This window comes from Colobus angolensis, unplaced genomic scaffold (genome assembly GCF_000951035.1).
Source record: "Colobus angolensis palliatus isolate OR3802 unplaced genomic scaffold, Cang.pa_1.0 Scaffold73, whole genome shotgun sequence".
In the NCBI taxonomy this organism is placed as follows: Eukaryota; Metazoa; Chordata; class Mammalia; order Primates; family Cercopithecidae; genus Colobus; species Colobus angolensis.
This window is the reverse complement of record NW_012121043.1, coordinates 752670-764092: the sequence shown is the minus strand read 5'-3', so window position 1 is coordinate 764092 and position 11423 is coordinate 752670.

Here is an 11423-nt window from a genome sequence, read left to right as displayed (position 1 = left end):
CAGGTTTATTTGCTTGAGAAAAAAAAAAAAATTTCCACGTTGATGAAGTCACTGCTATACTATTTTTTTTTTATTACTCAAAGGTGAATCTAACCTTAATTAATACAGTTGTTTTGGATAAGCTCTGGTGTCTCATCACAGTGTACCTTTCCACACTCCTACACAAATCCTCTAAATTACATAGATGGCCCACTAGCGCCTTCTCCAATAAATATTCTGCTTCAATGGTATTTTTTTCACACTACCATTACTTTCCAGTTTATTATAAACAGATTTCCGTTTCATTAATTAAAAAAGAGAAGATTTGTTAAAGACATTTACAAAACAATCTATATATGATATGCTGGCACATTGCTCAAAGTTCTTAGAAGTTTCGAAATTACTTAGACAAAATATCAAACAGCATGAGACCTTATCACATTTAAAGCAGGATTTTTCTCCGCTGTTCAATCAAAATGACTTTTTCAGAAAACAAGCTGTAAAAGTAAAGCTCTTATGTCTTTTTGTTTGCATAATATTTTTATTCAATGTTTTTATGATTATGGAGTAACATATCTATTCAATCATTCATTCGTTTATCCAACCACTTTTCTATGAAAGAATTAGGGAGAATCAATTACACACCAAACCCTGTACTAATCTGTGGGAAAGTGTGAATAAGACACAGTGTCTACTTTCAAATTTCAGTAATCTCTGAGGACGTAAAAATATACTATTATACCGTGTATCAGGAAATAACATTAAAGGAATAAATATAGGATATTAGTGTTCTAACTTCATGTTGGCTTTAATTATTCTCACTTCTGATGCCCTTCTACAAGTAGTAGAATAATGCCGATGCTGTGATTATTAATTTCTCAATGTATGGAGTTTTTCTCCTTTAGAATTGCCAAGAAACTAAGAGAAAAATGGAGAGTCATTTGGACATAGATTAATGGATATGTACTTAATGTGGATCCACAGGGATTTTCTGAATTTCTCTGGTCATTATATGGCTCGTACCAGTTTCTTAGGAAGCTTGGTAGTCATATTTTCCTCTGCAAAACAGTTTTGTGGTAAGAATAAATCCCTGGGGATGTAGAAGGTGTCAGTTGTTTGGATTCATAAGAATACTCCCCTCAGACTGCAGCTGTGGATACCCCTCTTTCTCTCGCAAGTAATCTATGATGTCTGGGACTGGGAAGAAATAACTTAGAGAAGGTTTGTCAATATACTCTAAAATAAAATATCATAGATGTTCCCATTCTTTTCAAGTTCAACTTGTACCCCACTGGAGGTATCAATCTTTCATGTTGATAAAAACAAATGGGAGTGAGGATGTGATTTGATCAGATATGATGAGTTCTATAGGAGGAAACAGAACTCAGAAGGAGCTGATAAAAGTGCTAAATAAATGAAAATAAACTAAGATGTTCTGAAACCCTTGCAGAGACACTCCAGCAGTTTTCATGATGCTACGGATGGAAAGGAGAGTAATATAAATGTAAGTCTTTTCACCTATTGTCCTAAGAAATGTAAAATGATCATTTCGCTCAAGAAAAGAGACTTTTAATAATTTAAATAAGTAAGTAGACTCTGTCTTAGAAATATGAGGTTTTGAGTTCGTGAATGATAATGGACACTTACGAAGGTGTTTGTGTTCATTGGTGCAAAATATCTCCAGGTGTGGAAGGCAAAAGTCCTCACAATAAACGTGAGAATAAGTATGAAAAAAAAAAAAGATTTGACACACAAATACTAGAATGAATCCCATGAGAAAAAGAAAAGGACATATTTAGACTTATCATCTAAATGTGTTAATGTAGAGAGAAAGAAGAAAACCTCCCATAAAAAGCAAGATATGGGAAGCAGATAATGACAATTATTGGTGCTCCTTGTCAAAAGATACAACATGTAGTTTATAGCTTGAGCATCTGGAAGACAACCATGTCTCTTTACGTTACCTCCGTATAACAGGAAATGTCATGTTCTCTTTGTTTTATGGAATATAAACTTATTTCTAAAGCTAATATTTACTACCTGACTGCATCCACTAACTAGATTTTGTCAAGTCCTGGAGCACATCTTAAAGGTTGGCATTTTAAAACTACAAATACTAGTATTATTAAAGCACTCACTATTTGATTCCTACTTAAAACATATCTTTCTTATTTCGTATGTCTGAATTACTGATAGGTACATTCATAGCATATTATAAGACCATGTTTCTCTCATACTATTTCCTCTTATTATTTTGTTAAATAATGGAATTTTACATTTTTATCTCACAAGCTATATGTATGGTTTTGTGTACTGACTGTTTGGCTCTATAAATCTATATGTAGAGACTGTGATCCCAAAGCAATAAGATTGAGAGGTGGGCCATTTGAGAAGTAATTAGGTCAGCAGGGTGGAGCCCTCACAAATGGGATGAGAGCCTCACAATAGTGTGGAGCCCTCACAAATGGGATCAGAAGAGGCTGGAGAATTACTTAGCTTGCTTGCTGCTGTGTAAAAGATAAAAGGAGAAGATGGAAATCTGCAAAAGATGGCCCTCACCAGAATCCAACCACGCTAGCACCTTCAACTTTGACTTTCACCCCACAGAACTGTGGGAAAATAATTTCTGTTGTGATAAGCTGTCTGTTCTGTGGTACTTTGTTATAGTAGTCTAAACTGATAAAAATAGGGATTTTGTATTAATTAAAAGACTTGCCTAGTGTCAACTATTTGATTACCTCTAGATCTATAGTTTATCTTAGAATTTCAGTTCTCATTCACAAGTTATCTGATTATGAGCTTTAATAATTGATGTCTATTTTCAAATCCATTATATTATATATACACACACATATATAACGTTTTCTTAAGTTTTTCAGTTTTATGTGTATCACAATTAAGTAAAAATTAATGTTAGTCAACTCACAGAATTGTGAGCAAAATAAATCTCTTTTTGCTGTATTTTAAGAGACTATGTTTCTAGATGGCTTGTTACGTAGTAATATATGACTGCTACAGACATAGATGAAATAATATAGAGACGAGGTGCTGCCATAACCAAAATTTTAGGTACATGGTTTGAATTTGGGATGAGACAATCTGTCTGACTGTTGATGTGGTAAGGAAATTGTTAAAGAAACCTGGAAAATGGAACCTACATTATGTAATAACGAAATGATAGAAACTGTTAACTGTGGCAACTTGGAGTGTGAAATATGCATATAATGAGCTTGTGGACTTTGGCAGATGATTTCCAGGTAGAAATTGGAAAGTACCATTTGACTTCTTTTAACTGTCTATGATAATATGCAGGAAAGAGATGAGCTAAACTAAAACATTACAATCTGCATACATAATTTAGAGAGAATATAAATGATCTAGAATTTTATGATTTAAAAAATAAAACTTTTTATCAATTCTATAATTTCAAGGTTGCAAAAGATCTTAAAGCAAGAAATAGCCTCAGGTTCAAAATAAAGTAAAAGGTACGCTAGAGACCACTGGTAAGGTTTCTGAATGACTTCAGTAGTTTCCTCTCTGCTAGACATAAGGACTTCTAAGAATCTTAAGAACATTGTCTCACAGCAATCTAACGTGCCCAAAGTTTACCAAAGTCTCCCCAGAAATAATTGTGGGTGTGGATAGTAATACTTGCAGTAAAGACAATCAGGGGTCAGAGGAAACCCACGCAATGTTTAAGGAAGTTATTTTAGTGAAAGCAATGCTAGCTTGAATTAAAAAGATCTTTCAGCACCTAGCACGCTAAAGTCAGAAAGCAGGTTGAGAAAGATACTCAACTTCAAACATGGCTAATTTTTTTTTATGGAAAAAAAGGGAGTTTAGATCATAAGACAAAAGTCCATAGGCAATAGTGGATGGACATGGTGTACTTTTAGGATAGAACATAATCTTAAGAAATATTTCATAACTGCAGGATAGGGAGAATTGTATGGCTGGTGGGATTTCAACATTTCTGTGGAAAAGCGGCTGCCATGCAAGTCCCATTCTTCCCATTTTCAAATGGAGTGAGTATTAATATTACTTTGTGCTTCTATCATCTTTCTATATTGCTTGCATACTGAATTGATAGGAAAAACACCTGAAAAGCCAAATGTGCATACCATTTTAAATCATGAAATTCTGGATTCAGTGTGTGATGCTATAATTAGAAGAAACATTTGGAGTTGACAGAAGTTAATATGTGGTTTTTTTCTATTGTAAGAGTTACATAAATTATTGGGATAAGCCGGAGGCATTTTGCAGATTTTGGCATTATGTTCACTATTCTTTATATTCACACCCTTTGACATTTTGCTTCTTTACTGACTCTGATAGCACTCTTCCATACTAATTCTAGTACAATATGTTTCCAGACTTCTTTGGCCAATGAACAAAAGGAAACTCAAGCCGGTAGAGTCTGTATAAGTATTTGTACAATTGAGTTTGCCCTTGTTTTCTGTTCGTAGTGTCATATAATGGCTATATTAAGAACTCCTGACTAGTGTGCTGGATGGGAAGAGACAAGTAGCTCATTTGCAGTGGTTGTTTCACTTAGTAGCTTGCCAAATTCCGGACAAGTGAATTAAACCATCCTACCTTATGTGTTGACCTAATAGACCTCCCCGTTATGAGCCAGTTCAGCCAAGTTTGGCTGAGCCAGCTCAAATGTGAACAATAACCCAACCCACAGAACCTTAAGGAAAATGCATACTTTTTAAGAGTCTGTCTATTTGAGGGTGTTTTGTTATAATAAATGATAATTGATATCAATGATCATTCATATTTTACAATGTATTTTAAACCAGACAATATAGACATATCCAATGCAATTGGCCTGAAAACCGAAACTATTTTGCAGGTTATCCTTTTATTATATTAACATTAAAAATATTTGATCATCTAAATAGAGTCAGTAGGCAGGAATAGAGAAGGAAAGAAAGAATTACCTCAGAACTTCACACTAAAAAGAAGATATATTTTCAATAAGACAGCTGTATACTCTTTTGTGGTAGAGTCTGTAGAATAACTCTACAGGTTTGGCTAATTACAAGGGCACTGAACATTTACAAATTATTTTCCAGGAGAATTTAGAGTTGAAGCAATGTTACAAGAGATAAAGTCAGTATGAAAAATACGAGCAACCTGTGTAGTGCAATCTGTCAAGAAGGTTAGCGATGAAATTATTCTATTCAGTCACAGAAGTAATTACTATGTCACTACAATGTGCAAGGATCCATCTTGGGTTATAAAGGTACAGAGGCACAATCTACTTGCTTAAAGAGCCTACCTTCTACCAGGAAATTAGAAAAGAAATGTAGGAGACATCAAGCTTAAAGAAAGCCTGTATTATTCTTGTTTCTTTATTATATCAAGATAGAAAATATCAGAAAAGGATATGTAACTAGAGGTAAATGATCTAGTATATAGTGAGAGACTGGGATTGCATTGACACCAATATCCCAAGCATGCAACAGAAGGAAATTGTGACTCTTAATATTAACATCTGAATTTTTCCCTTTCTATTCTATTTACTCGATTCAACGGAAAAATCTGTCTATGGAGTTATTACACCACTGGCCAGTGGTACAGTGACTCCACCTTACTACTTAGCCAGTTTGTTATGTATTGAATTCTATACCTAGTGTACAGGGTGGACAAAAATATATACATATGGCCAAGCAGCTTTAGGTAGGGTAATTCTACTTTAGGCTTCTCTCTGGTATCTTAGGTTTATTTCAGTGAAAACTACAAGTAAGAGACACACAGCCAAATCCGCTGATTTTAGCGTGAGAAGGCCATCCATTAGAGAAACACGGTTGTAAGCCTACCATATTTAGAAATAAATAAGTTAAATTGCTGACTTCAAGTGAAGCTATAGGACATTACTTATATACTATCTAACAGGGTTACCATTTTGTAGGTTGGTACCTTTTTATGGTTATAAATAATCATCTGGAAAGATTATTGACAGATTATTGCTAACGGGATGAAAAAAGTTTGAATACTCAAAATATCTCCACACCGTGATAAAATACGTAATTTAATTGTGATTACCTTTTATTAAGGCTTGGATTCGTTCCTTACAAAAGGTGTTAAAGTAAGTTCTCCTTTTTATTCATTCTTAAATTAGATAATGATGACATATTTGGTAAATGTCATTCACTGTATGAAAGAATTTATTTAAGTGAGTGAAAGGATTTCCATTCAGCCATTTAATATAAAAGCTTGTTGATTTGTTAACAAAAATATGTAATTAAAATTGTATACATAAATTTTGGAAATTAATGTACACATTAATGTATAAGATTTATATATAAAATATTTCTGATCCAAGTAAAATCATACAGAGAATATCTGTTTAATTAATTCTTTAACTTGATATATTGCTATATTTCCTACTGTTTTATTACTCACTTCTTAAATACTTAAAATATTCAGCACCGAATATGTCAGTGATATGTGAAGAGGTTTCATTGGAATTCTTTGAATAAGATTTTGACCATTTTATATGTTAGAGAATTCCAATGTCCTTAATCATTTTCAAAGAATTGAGTCAACTTCAGAGGAGAATAGTTTGGTCTAGGCTTGGGTGTACTTTGCACTTATTTATTAAGATTCCCAATGGATATAAATAAAGAAATTCCATATTGAACAAACAATGCCCCTCAACCCACCTACCCACATTTAATAAAAACTTGGGCTTTACATTCATATCGCCAGATAATCATAAGATCAAAAAACTCCTGAATGTTCTTAGTTCTTCCCTCATGTTCTGCTCTTGTCAGTGACTATGCTACCATAGCCCCCATTTGTTTTCCCTTTCGCCATCAAAGGGGTCTGGTCTATCATGAGAATAGTAATCCCACTGTCATTATTCAGCAGAAATAGTTTTATCAAATTCAGCAACTGTTATTCAACAAAAATCTAAATAATATGTTTATATAGTGTTATTATTTTGAGGCTGGATGCTTTTCCTTTATGTTCAGGGGTGAGGACCTTGGTGGCTGCCACTATCCTTGATGCTACATTGCTGTAAGCTCCCTTGGTAAGGCAGCAGAATTGGCAGTTTATTTCTTCACGCTCTCGTTGCAGCTGAATCATTTTCGCGAGATGTAGGCATCAAAGAAGATACTGAGTCTTAGTGTGACTTGTTATGCAGTTTGATATTGTAAACTTTATGCTTTCAACAAGGTAAAGTTTTGGCCTCCTTTTATTATTCAGTCCTGTTCTGCAACACAATAGACCACTGTCTTTGTTCTGCATCTTCCTGCCAGCTTCAGAGCAGAGATGATTGTCATTGTCACCAAAGTGATAACATCACAGATCCAACATCCTATCTTTTATTGACAAAATCCTGAGTCTTCACAGTGTCAAGGGTGAGGAACAGGAACAATTGGTGCACTTTGCTTCCTCTCCTGCATGAAGATATGTCACAGGCATTGAGTTAACACCATTTTCACAGGTTGGAAGGTGAAAGGGGTTCGAGTAGTTCATTTTTCACTCGGAACAATGGTGGCCTTCTCACAACTTATGCATCAACATTACGGCAGTTTGAAGTCCTGTTGTCCATTGCTAAGTAATGAAGTTTTTTTCTGATATTATTTGACTTTTTTTTTTTTTTGGAAGCAATTTGTGTTCTCTATTATCTTTTCATTATCTTTTCTTAGGTCTTTAATTACTTAAGAAAAGTAACTCTTCTCAATATTTAAGGAGTATTTTTTTTCAACTATGTAACTTCTCTGTATTTACCTCTCATCCTTTCGTATTGACCAGGGATCGTGTTTAATCAAGTATTTTACACTTTTTTTTTTTCCAGAATCTTCCCACAAGGAAATTTTACACTAAGCCTTTTTGACCTCCAACTAATTTTGGGACACGTCAGAGGACTCGTGGAATATCAGAAGGTGTCTGAAAATGAAAGATATTAAACTAATTAGGCTTATTTGATATGTTAAATTATGTGGGAAGCATTGTAAAATTTAAAAATCTGTGTTTAATGTTTGAATTATATTTTTATGTATCTGTTAATATGTGCTCCAAAAATTGTATGAAAATCCCAGAAATTTGATATATCTGCCATAATGTCGGTTACTATGTTAAAATGTCATAAACCACAGTAAAATATCAACTTTCCTTGTCGTTTGAGTCGTTTTATAATGACCTCTCGTTAGATCTTTAACCATAGTAATTTTAGGTCCTATCGTCCACAGTTAATAGGTTTTTCTAATACTATTTGAATAGATTTTTGCAAGCAACTGTAATTCTAATGTGTTGCATCTTCAAATAGATTAATAAAAAATATTCTGTAATACAGGATTTGGATAATTTTAAGATTACACCATTAGACTGATAAGAGTTTTCAGAACTCTAGTGAAAAAAAACTAATGGCTTTATGAAATTATTCCAAAATTTAATAGAACAATTAATAAGATGGGACTCAATACACTGATGAGAATAATGTATTTGTGGATTTTTATTTGAAGTTTCACTGTTTTATTATTTTAATGTTTCTTTTTCTCTAGATTTAATGAAACTTTCTTTTGAATCTTAAGCTATCTATAATTTACAACAATTGGGTTAAGTATACTTTTCTAAACAGAATTAAACCATTTAACATCTCTTTTTAGCTGCTCCCTACAGAATTTATAAAGTATCAGTGAGTATTTATTATAGTTATTTGCATAAGTCCACTAAGAATCTGTTCTCTTTGTAACAGGGCACAATTGGAAACATTGTTTATATTACCAAGGCTTTGATTGTAATGTGATATTTTCAAATACAGAGTTTTAAGAACCTAAGGTTAATTTTATGGAGTCAATATTGGCCCCTGAAAAAAATTAACTTGTTAACTTGAATACACAGTAGTTTTCTTACAGCATTACTAGCCTTGCAGTGACTAAAGAATGTTACTTCCTGAGAGGGTCAGACACCCCAAGATACTTTGGTAAACTCAGGAAGAGAAAACTTCACTCAAATATATAGACATTACACTCTGATAGTGAGTCCTTAGCTTCTTAGCTTGAAGAGGCTTTTAAAAGTCCAATCTGAGATCCCTTATCAAAAGTTTCAGCAGAGCAGACTTAAAAAAATATATGATGTAGTCCATTGCTATTATTGCTGTACTCTTGTAAACAGACTAACTTTGATGACACTAAAGTTATTTTGCAATCAAATTAGTGTTGCTTTGATTATATTCCACAGAAATCATTATGACTATATAAAGAGAAAAATTGTGTTTCACGAAAAATTACAATACATTTGTTACTGAATAGCAGTACTTTCATTTTTTTCAAGTTTCATTATCTTCTTGTAGACTGGATCCTGAATTCTTCCACGTGCCTCGATCTAATTTTTTCCCACTCTTCTGACTTGGAATTGTTAAGTAAAAGAACTACTCTATTCTTGGAACCCTATAACCTGGAGATAGACAACTTGATACAACTTCAGAGGACAACCCTCACGCCTGATACATGAACCACAGGGAGTTCAGAAAAATACCCAATGCCATAACCACAGACTTTCAAACTGTGAACCAGGAAAATACGCTTTGAACTCAAACCTAGAAATCTTAATGATTAACTTCTCTCGAGTGATAGACTGAATTTATCATTTATTCTAGTCATTGGCCTTTCTTTCCCTTTTGTTTCCATAGAAGTATTAGTTGCCTTGGTTCATGAGGACCTTGGCTACCTACATATTCCAGTCTCTTGGCATTATCTTCCAGATAGTCATCATTATAATCTCCTTGATGTGCTATATTCTCTCAAAGGTCTTAACTGTGTGTTCACAGCCATCAAGGATATGCCGGATTGTCTCACTGTAATTAGAGTGATGCAGTGGCTCACGCCTGTAAATCCCAGAACCTTGGTGGGGGTGGGGCGGGGGGGGCAAGGCGAGTGGATCACTTGAGGGCAGTAGTTTGAGACCAGCCTGGCAAACACGGAGAAATCTCCTCTATATTGAAAAAAAAAAAAAAAAAAAACGGGGGTGGTGCATTAAGGCACATGCCTGTAATCCCAGCTACTTGAGGGGCAGAGACACAAGAATCGCTTGAGCCTGGGAGGAGGACATTGCAGTGAGCCAAGACTGTGCCACTGTACTCCAGCCTGAGCAACAGAGCGAGACTTTGTCTCCAGGAAAAAAAAAAAAAAGGAAAAGAAAAAGAAATTGATGAACAACTAAAGAAATCTTTCTTCCACGGGCGTGACATCATTACTTCTGCGTTCCACACTAAAACAAAGACAACTCAGCCATAATTATGGCAGATAGTAATGCTTATGGTCAAGTTATTGGTCAGTGTTTCATAAATGAGAAGCTGACCAGAAGGAGGGCAGGCAGGGTTGTTAAAAAAAGATGGAATTGGCCAGCTCTTAGTCTAGGGTGGCTCTGGCACTTTAAATTATGACGTGAGCAAACCAAAGCTTAATGTGAACAGTAATCAAAATTGTTTTCTTTGTCTTGATTCTGCAAATGCTTTTATAAAAGTTTCTCCTTCTGTTTCTTCCAGCAGAGTGCTAGCTCCTGTGAATCCTTTGCTTCCCTGATTTATGAATTGCTGAAAGCTCAAATAAACTCTTTCAGAGTCAAATGTGCTTAATTTTTTAAAAATCAATTCCAAACATACCTAGACACATCTATTCCATAGGCTGAACACTTGATTTTCAACCTAGATTTCCTCAGAATGGATTTTTTTCTGAATGCTATAATCAACAAATTGCGTAGAAAAATGCAAACGATAAATTGATAAATGATTTAAAAACTAGTACAGAATGCTTAATTGCATAGAGTATGTCAGAAAAACGTACAGCAGTTCGTATTGTTGAGATGCCCCAATATCTCAAATATTACACATTAAAAATGTGTTAATGTCATAAGAACCAGATATTTAGCAACCTGAAACTCTAAGAAGCATTGAACAGTTTTTAATAATGCTTTGTATTAATGCGCTGTCAAAATAGTATTCTAAATGACTGTGTAAGTCCAAAATAGGTATCTTTCAGATATGCAGTGTTTCAAAAGTATAATCAGTTAATCAATCAGTTAGACTGCTTATAAAAAAATGGTAAGCTTAAAACACTCTGTTCCCTTCATGACTTTCTGACAATAAATTGATTATTTCATTTTTACCTTGGTCTTAGGTGACATCCTTTATTTTGTTCTGAAAATGTGGTGTTTGTGTGTGTACGTGCACATTTAGATCTTTAAGCTGTATTTGGATCTACATTTAAGCTTTAAATTCTAGTCTGTGTTTAAATGAACAATAAAAGGCTTGTAAAAAGATGAACAGAAAGATTATTACAAAAAAATACTGAGTTTAAAAAGTCTTAAATAATGTATGTCATTAAATTAAGTTGAATTATTCTTAATAGATGCAATTTATATACTCTGCATTTAATTATATAAACACTAATATATAATTATATTACATGTAACTAATATATATA